Genomic DNA, 8,772 nt, shown 5'->3' on the forward strand with positions numbered 1-8,772 from the left:
GTAATCTAGTATTTAACTGAATTTATTGATCAAATTAAATAATATCATTGGCAAAGAGATAATATAAATTTTTAAAAATTCTGTTTATGTGTTATGTTATCTGTTGATTTGCATATGTTAAACCATCCATGTTTCCTTTGGATATTAACCACTTGATCATAATGAATTACCTTTTCAGTGTGCTGTTGGATTCAAGTTGCTGGTACATTTCTCAAAATTTTTGCATCTATATTTGTCAGAGATATTTGCCTGTAGATTTCTTTTATTGTTATTCTTTTCCTGACTTCTGTATCCATGTAATATTAGCTTTTTATACTGAGTTATTGAAGATTTCCACTGTCACGATCATTTAAAATAGTTTTACCACAAATGGAGTCAATTGTTTGAATGTCTGGTGGTATTTGGCTGTGAATCTGTCTGGCCTGGGTTTCTTAGTTGGCAGTTTATTTTTATTTTTTTTATTGTTGTTGTTTTTAATTACAGTTTAAATTTCACTGCTTGTTACTGCTCTGTTCAGGAATATTATTTCTTCCTAATTCAAGTTAGAAAGTTTTATGTTTCTAGGAATGTATTCATTTTCTTTAGATTTCTAATTTTTGTTTATAGAAGTGTTCATAGAAGTCTTGGATTCAAGTTTTTATATTTGGTGTCTTTTTATTTCTCCATTTTTATTTCTAACTGAGCTTATTTGAATCTTCTTTTCATAAAATCTCATATATTCAGAGGTACATGTGCATGTTTGCTATAAAGGTAAACTTGCATCATGGGAGTTCGTTTTATTCATTATTTTGTCATCAAAGTACTGAACCGAGTACCCACCAGTTATCAGTTATATTTTCTCATTCTCTCACGTTTATACTGTGAAACAGACATTGGAGGGTAGGAATAATTCTCTCACACTGCTTTCCACAATAATAGAACTAATTTACACATACATAAGAACCATGTTTGTTGTTCCCTTGTTATCTCTGTTATCACATCTGTTTAGCTCCTGTTTAAAAGTGAAAACGTGGTATTTGCTTTTCTGCTTCTGCACTAGTTGTCATGCTTCTGTAAAAACCATAATTTCAGTATTGTTTATGTCTACATAGTATTTCATGGTATGTATATACCACATTTTCCTTATTCTGACTACACATAGTGGGAATTTAATTTGTCTCAGTATATTTACTATTATGAATAATGCTGCAATAAACATGCACATGAAGGTGTCTTTATAACTGAATAATTTATCGTCTTTTGGGTGTATGCCCAGTAATAGTATTGTTGGATGGAATGGTACTTCTATTTTTAGCTTTTAGTGAAATCGCCATACGGCTTTCCACAATAATAGAACTAATTTACACTCCCACCAACTGTGTATAAGTTTCCTGTGCTCCACAATCTTGTCAGCATGTTATTTTTTGACTTTAGTAGCTATACTGACTGGTGTCAAATAGTATCTCACTGTGATTTTGATTTGCATTTCTCCAATGATATTGACTTGTTTGTTTGTTTGTTTTTCTTTCAGACAGAGTCTCACTCTGTTGCCCAGGCTGGAGTTCAGTGGCATGATTTTGGCTCACTGCAGCCCTAACTTCCTGAGTTCAAACAACTCTTGCCTTAGCCCCCCAAGTAGCTGGGACTACATATGTTCACCACCATGCCCAGCAATTTTTTCTTATTTTTTTAGTAGAGATGAGGTTTCACACTTTTTGGCCAGGCTGGTTTCAAACTCCTTATATTGAGCTGTTTTTTTAATATGCTTGTTAGCTGCATGTTTGTCTTCTTTAGAAAAATGTCTGTTTTGCTAACTAAACTGATAAAGAGTAAAAGGGAGACGATCCAAATGGACAAAAATAGAAATGACAGAGGATATTGTCACTGACCTCACAGACATACAAAAGCAACCAGGGAATATTATATTTATGCACACAAATTAAAAAACATAGAAGAAATAGATAAATTCCTGTACTCACCTTCTGAAGACTGAATCAAGAAGGAATTAAATCCCTGAACAGACCATGAGCTCTAAAACAGAGTCAGTAATAAATAGCTTACCAACCAAAAGTTCCTGACCAAATGGATTCACAGCCAAATTCTACCAGATGCACAAAGAAATTCTACAGGATGCACATTTCTCCCGAAACTGTTAAAAAAAAATACGAAATAGAAGAACTCTCTCACTCATCCTATTACACCAGTATTTTTCTCATATCAAACCCTAGCAGAAATACAACAAAAAGGAAAATTTCAGGATCCTCAACAAAACACTGAAAAACCAAATTCAGAAGCACATCAAGAAACTTATTCACCATTACCAACTGTGTTTTATTACTGGGATGCAAGGTGGAATTAGCAAACACAAATTTTAAAAAATATGATTTCTCATATAAACAAAGGGAAAACCACATGATTATTTTAATAGGTGCACAAAAGAGTTTCAGTGAAATTTAACGTGGCTTATTGTTAGAAACTCTCAATAAACTAGGCATGAAGTAATATATCTCAAAATAATAAGAGCCATTTATGACAAACTACTGCCAACATTATACTGAGTGGGCAAAAACTGGAAACATTTCTCTTTAAAATCGACATAAGAAAAGCACACCCTTTCTCATCACTGCTTTTCAAGTTTGTTTTGGAAGTCCAGGCTACAGCAGTTAGGCAAGGTGAAGAAATGGTATCCAAAGAGGAAAAGAGTAGGTAAAATTATCTCTGTTTGCAGACAACATGATTCTGTACCTAGAAAACCCCATATTCCCAGTCAGCTTAAAAGCTTCTTAAGCTGATTTTAAAAAAGAAAAAAAATAGGGAAGTCTCAGGATACAACCTCAAAGTACAGAAATTACTAACTTTTTCATACACCTTATAACCAAGCTGAGAGCAAAATCAGGAATTGTATTTCATTTGTAATTGCCAAAAAGAGTAAAATATCTGGAGATAGAGCCAAAAGGGAGATAAAATATCTCTACAGTGATAATTGTAAAACACTGTTCAAAACATCAAAGATGTCACAAAAAAATGGTAAAAACATTCCATGCCAATGAAGAAGAGTGTTATTAAAATCACCGTACTCTTCAAAGTATTTTACAGATTTAATGTTATTCCTGTCAAACTATCAATCACAGTCTTCAAAGAACTAGAAACAATGATTTTAAAACTCATATGGAATCAAGAAAGAGCCTGAAGAGCTACTGCAATACTAATTAGAAAGAAAGGTGAAAGCATCATGCTACTGTAAATTATACTGTAGGGTTACAGTGTAAGTTACCATGAATTTATTTTTTAAATTTTCTATGTGTGTGCATAGAGTTGTTTGTAATATTCTCTGATGGTTGTTAGTATTTCTGTGGTGTTAGTGGTAACATGAATTTTGCTATTTTTGCCTTTATTTGGATCTTCTCCCTTTTTTCTTTATTAGTCAACTAGTAATTTATCTTATTAATTTCTCAAAAGAAAACAACTCCTGAATCCATTGATTACTGACTTTAGTTATTTTTTGTCTTCTTTACATTTAGTGTTGGTTTCCTCTTGTTTCTGTAGTTTCATTCGTTGTGATGTTAGGTTGTGAAATAGAGATCTTTCTAACTTTTTGATGTGGACATTTAGTGCTTTGAATTTCCCTCTTAACACTGCCTTGCCATATCTCAGAATTTCTATTATGTTGTGTATGTTTGTAAAATAACTTTTTAATTTCTTCCTTTATATAATTACCTACGCAAATGTCATTCAGAAACTTGTTTAATTTTCATGTAATTGCATGATATTGAAAGTTTTTTTATCTTTTTGTTGAACTGTGGCCTTGGTGTATGTTGTATATGATTTTGGTTCTTTTGTATTTGCTAATGATTGTTTTATATCCAAATATGTGGTTGACTCTAGAGTAGATGGCGATGAGAAGAATGTGTATTCTTTTGCTTCAGATTAAAGAGTTTTTGGGGAAGTCAATCAGATCTGTTTGGCTTCATGTTGAGTTCAAGTCCTGAATCACTTTGTCAATTTTTTATCTTGATGATCTCTCTAATTTTGTCAGTGGAATGTTGATGTCTCCTACTGCTGTTGAGTGGAGGTCTACATCTCAATAGTGATTTCTACTAACTTGCTTTAAGAATTTACTTGCTCCTGCCTGGACGTGGTGGCTGATACCTGTAATCCCTGCACTTTGGGAGGACAATGTGGGCAGATCACCTGAGGTCAGGAGTTCAAGACAAGCCTGGCCAACATGGTGAAACCATGTCTCTAAAATCAAAAAATTAAAAAATTATCCAAGTGTGGTGGCACATGCCTGTAATCCCAGCTACTCTGGATGCTGAGGCAGGAGAATCACTAGAACCAGGGAAGCGGAGGTTGCAGTGAGCCAAGATTGTGCCACTGCCCTCCAGCCCTGGTGACAGAAAAAGACTCCATCTCAAAAAAAAAAAAAAAAAAAAACTGAATTTAGGTGTTCCTGTCTTAGTATGTATTTAAAACACCTACCATTATGTAATGCCCTTCTTTATCTTTTTTTTTTTTTTTTTTTTTTTTGGTTAATGTTTGTTGGTTTAACATCTATTTTGTTTGACATTAGGATTGTGTTCTTTTTCTGTTCTCCATTTTCTTTGCAGATTTTTTTCCACCTCTTTTCTTGAGCCTATAGATATCTTTGTGTGTGAGATGTGTCTCTTGAACAGAGCACAAAATGGGATTTTACTTCTTTTTTTTTTTTTACTTTTTTTTTTATTATTATTATTATACTTTAAGTTCTAGGGTACATGTGCATAACGTGCAGGTTTGTTACATATATATACTTGTGCCATGTTGCTGTGCTGCACCCATCAACTCGTCAGCACCCAACAACTCGTCATTTACATCAGGTATAACTCCCAATGCAATCCCTCCCCCCTCCCCCCTCCCTATGATAGGCCCCGGTCTGTGACGTCCCACTTCCCGAGTCCAAGTGATCCCATTGTTCAGTTCCCACCTATGAGTGAGAACATGCGGTGTTTGGTTTTCTGTTCTTGTGATAGTTTGCTAAGAATGATGGTTTCCAGCTGCATCCATGTCCCTACAAAGGACACAAACTCATCCTTTTTTATGGCTGCATAGTATTCCATGTTGTATATGTGCCACATTTTCTTACTCCAGTCTGTCACCGATGGACATTTGGGTTGATTCCAAGTCTTTGCTATTGTGAATAGTGCTGCAATGAACATACGTGTGCATGTGTCTTTATAACAGCATGATTTATAATCCTTTGGGTATATACCCAGTAATGGGATGGCTGGGTCATATGATACATCTAGTTCTACATCCTTGAGGAATCGCCATACTGCTTTCCATAATGGTTGAACTAGTTTACAATCCCACCAACAGTGTAAAAGTGTTCCTATTTCTCCACCTCCTCTCCAGCACCTGTTGTTTCCTGACTTTTTAATGATTGCCATTCTAACTGGTGTGAGATGGTATCTCATTGTGGTTTTGATTTGCATTTCTCTGATGGCCAGTGATGATGAGCATTTTTTCATGTGTCTGTTGGCTGTATGAATGTCTTCTTTTGAGAAATGTCTGTTCATATCCTTTGCCCACTTTTTGATGGGGTTGTTTGTTTTTTTCTTGTAAATTTGTTTGAGTTCTTTGTAGGTTCTGGATAGTAGCCCTTTGTCAGATGAGTAGATTGCAAAAATTTTCTCCCATTCTGTAGGTTGCCTGTTCACTCTGATAGTAGTGTCTTTTGCTGTGCAGAAGCTCTTTAGTTTAATGAGATCCCATTTGTCAATTTTGGCTTTTGCTGCCATTGCTTTTGGTGTTTTAGACATGAAGTCTTTGCCCATGCCTATGTCCTGAATGGTACTACCTAGGTTTTCCTCTAGGGTTTTTATGGTATTAGGTCTAACATTTAAGTCTCTAATCCATCTTGAATTAATTTTCGTATAAGGAGTAAGGAAAGGATCCAGTTTCAGCTTTCTACTTATGGCTAGCCAATTTTCCCAGCACCATTTATTAAATAGGGAATCCTTTCCCCATTTCTTGTTTGTGTCAGGTTTGTCAAAAATCAGATGGCTGTAGATGTGTGGTAATATTTCTGAGGACTCTGTTCTGTTCCATTAGTCTATATCTCTGTTTTGGTACCAGTACCATGCTGCTTTGGTTACTGTAGCCTTGTAGTATAGTTTGAAGTCAGGTAGCATGATGCCTCCAGCTTTGTTCTTTTGACTTAGGATTGTCTTGGAGATGCGGGCTCTTTTTTGGTTCCATATGAACTTTAAAGCAGTTTTTTTCCAATTCTGTGAAGAAACTCATTGGTAGCTTGATGGGGATGGCATTGAATCTATAAATAACCTTGGGCAGTATGGCCATTTTCACGATATTGATTCTTCCTATCCATGAGCATGGAATGTTCTTCCATTTGTTTGTGTCATCTGTTATTTCACTGAGCAGTGGTTTGTAGTTCTCCTTGAAGAGGTCCTTTACATCCCTTGTCAGTTGGATTCCTAGGTATTTTATTCTCTTTGAAGCAATTGTGAATGGAAGTTCATTCCTGATTTGGCTCTCTGTTTGTCTGTTACTGGTGTATAAGAATGCTTGTGATTTTTGCACATTAATTTTGTATCCTGAGACTTTGCTGAAGTTGCTTATCAGCTTAAGGAGATTTTGGGCTGAGACAATGGGGTTTTCTAAATATACAATCATGTCATCTGCAAACAGGGACAGTTTGAATTCTTCTTTTCCTAACTGAATACCCTTGATTTCTTTCTCTTGCCTGATTGCCCTAGCCAGAACTTCCAACACTATGTTGAATAGGAGTGGTGAGAGAGGGCATCCCTGTCTTGTGCCAGTTTTCAAAGGGAATTTTTCCAGTTTTTGCCCATTCAGTATGATATTGGCTGTGGGTTTGTCATAAATAGCTCTTATTATTTTGAGGTACGTTCCATCAATACCGAATTTATTGAGCGTTTTTAGCATGAAGGGCTGTTGAATTTTGTCAAAAGCCTTTTCTGCATCAATTGAGATAATCATGTGGTTCTTGTCTTTGGTTCTGTTTATATGCTGGATTATGTTTATTGATTTGCGAATGTTGAACCAGCCTTGCATGCCAAGGATGAAGCCCACTTGATCATGGTGGATAAGCTTTTTGATGTGCTGCTGAATCCGGTTTGCCAGTATTTTATTGAGGATTTTTGCATCGATGTTCATCAGGGATATTGGTCTAAAATTCTCTTTTTTTGTTGTGTCTCTGCCAGGCTTTGGTATCAGGATGATGTTGGCCTCATAAAATGAGTTAGGGAGGATTCCCTCTTTTTCTATTGATTGGAATAGTTTCAGAAGGAATGGTACCAGCTCCTCCTTGTACCTATGGTAGAATTCAGTTGTGTATCCATCTGGTCCTGGACTTTTTTTGGTTGGTAGGCTATTAATTATTGCCTCAATTTCAGAGCCTGCTATTGGTCTCTTCAGGGATTCAACTTCTTCCTGGTTTAGTCTTGGAAGAGTTTAAGTGTCCAGGAAATTATCCATTTCTTCTCGATTTTCTAGTTTATTTGCGTAGAGGTGTTTATAGTATTCTCTGATTGTAGTTTGTATTTCTGTGATGTCGGTGGTGATATCCCCTTTATCTATTTTTATTGCATCTATTTGGTTCTTCTCTCTTTTCTTCTTTATTAGTCTTGCTAGTGGTCTGTCAATTTTGTTGATCTTTTCAAAATCCAACTCCTGGATTCATTGATTTTTTGGAGGGTTTTTTGTGTCTCTATCTCCTTCAGTTCTGCTCTGATCTTAGTTATTTCTTGCCTTCTGCTAGCTTTTGAATGTGTTTGCTCTTGCTTCTGTAGTTCTTTTAATTGTGATGTTAGAGTGTCAATTTTAGATCTTTCCTGCTTTCTCTTGTGGGCATTTAGTGCTATAAATTTCCCTCTACACACTGCTTTAAATGTGTCCCAGAGATTCTGGTATGTTGTATCTTTGTTCTCATTGATTTCAAAGAACATCTTTATTTCTGCCTTCATTTCGTTATGTACCCAGTAGTCATTCAGGAGCAGGTTGTTCAGTTTCCATGTAGTTGAGCGGTTTTGATTGAGTTTCTTAGTCCTGAGTTCTAGTTTGATTGCACTGTGGTCTGAGAGACAGTTTGTTATAATTTCTGTTCTTTTCCATTTGCTGAGGAGTGCTTTACTTCCAATTATGTGTTCAATTTTGGAATAAGTGCGATGTGGTGCTGAGAAGAATGTATATTCTGTTGATTTGGGGTGGAGAGTTCTGTAGATGTCTATTAGGTCTGCTTGCTGCAGAGATGAGTTCAATTCCTGGATATCCTTGTTAACTTTCTGTCTTGTTGATCTGTCTAATGTTGACAGTGGAGTGTTGAAGTCTTCCATTATTATTGTATGGGAGTCTAAGTCTCTTTGTAAGTCTCTAAGGACTTGCTTTATGAATCTGGGTGCTCCTGTATTGGGTGCATATATATTTAGAATAGTTAGCTCTTCCTGTTGAATTGATCCCTTTACCATTATGTAATGGCCTTCTTTGTCTCTTTTGATCTTTGATGGTTTAAAGTCTGTTTTATCAGAGACTAGTATTGCAAACTCTGCTTTCTTTTGTTCTTCTTTTGCTTGGTAAATCTTCCTCCATCCCTTTATTTTGAGCCTATATATGTGTCTGCATGTGAGATGGGTCTCCTGAATACAGCAGACTGATGGGTCTTGACTCTTTATCCAGTTTGCCAGTGTATATCTTTTAATTGGAGCATTTAGTCCATTTACATTTAAGGGTAAGATTGTTTTGTGTGAACTTGATCCTGCCATTATGATATTAACT

This window comes from Macaca mulatta, chromosome Y, assembly GCF_049350105.2.
Source record: "Macaca mulatta isolate MMU2019108-1 chromosome Y, T2T-MMU8v2.0, whole genome shotgun sequence".
Classification (NCBI taxonomy): Eukaryota; Metazoa; Chordata; class Mammalia; order Primates; family Cercopithecidae; genus Macaca; species Macaca mulatta.